The sequence below is a fragment of the Octopus bimaculoides genome, chromosome 4 (assembly GCF_001194135.2).
Source record: "Octopus bimaculoides isolate UCB-OBI-ISO-001 chromosome 4, ASM119413v2, whole genome shotgun sequence".
Taxonomy (NCBI): Eukaryota; Metazoa; Mollusca; class Cephalopoda; order Octopoda; family Octopodidae; genus Octopus; species Octopus bimaculoides.
This window is the reverse complement of record NC_068984.1, coordinates 92,035,154-92,036,275: the sequence shown is the minus strand read 5'-3', so window position 1 is coordinate 92,036,275 and position 1,122 is coordinate 92,035,154. Positions and strand designations below refer to the sequence as shown.

Genomic DNA, 1,122 nt, shown 5'->3' with positions numbered 1-1,122 from the left:
AGACAGAAACTGAAGGAAGTCCGTCGTATATATATTATATCTATATATGTGTGTGTGTGTGTGTGTGTGTGTGTGTGTGTGTGTGCATATGCTTGTGTGTCTGTGTTTGTCCCCCCACAATCGCTTTACAACCGATGGTGGTGTGTTTACGTCCTCGTAACTTAGCGGTTCGGTATCAGAAATCGATAGAATAAGTACTAGGCTTACAAAGAATAAGTCCCAGGGTAGATATGCTCGACTGAAGGCGGTGCTCCAGCATGGCCGCAGTCAAATGACTGAAACAAGTAAAAGAGAAAAGAGAGAAAGAGAGTGTAGCAAAAATTCACATACGTACCAAGGATGTAACAGTCTACTTATAATGGTAGAAACACCAGGTTTAGGTGAAATGTTTTTGTATAATATATCAAATTATTTATATATATTTATTTATATGTATATATATTTATATAGGTGAAATGCATTTGAATAATATATCAAAAAGGTTTACCTTTATCTAAAGGATCATAAACAATTTGGTTTGGAATGGAATATTCTCTTTGTATCTTTTCCATATGATAAAGGTAAATCCTTTTGTCCGCTTTGTAACAGTGAGATGCACTTTATCCTGTTCTCAGAGAATCCCCTTGTAAACACGTTTATAGAGCACGTTTATCGTTGCAAACATTGGCAGAAACATGCCTTTAGTTCCTATAATAGATTTCTATCATTCTATAAAATTCGACCTTTGACTGTCTTACATTTCACTTACACAAAATATATCTACTTCCATGCCTTTAAGCTTTATTCTAATTCACCTATTGCTCTATGTCTCTCCACTATTAGTTTTCTGCTAATTTCTTTCTTTCTCCTCCTTCTCTTTCTATAAACTACCTTGACGTTGTATCCACTAATGGTTTTTTAAACAAAACTTGTTAGCATTCCCTTCATCATATACGCAGTCATCACATTCTGTTAAAATGTCTTATTGGTGTGTTTGGTTTCTTTCTTTCCTTGATGAGAAGATTGCATTGTTTTACACTATTTTATTCCTGCTAGAATAATACCAATGTTGTATTCGGAACATATGTCGGAAGTAAAAAGATTTAAATAACACCTGCGTTTAAATATATATATATATATATA

General features: G+C 33.7%; 1 protein-coding gene across 1 annotated transcript in view; it reads right to left on the bottom strand.

Annotated features, from left to right (window-relative positions):
* Positions 1 to 1,122, bottom strand: part of LOC106879866 (cartilage matrix protein) — a 110,466-nt gene that overhangs the window by 50,048 nt on the left and 59,296 nt on the right. The window lies entirely within an intron of this gene.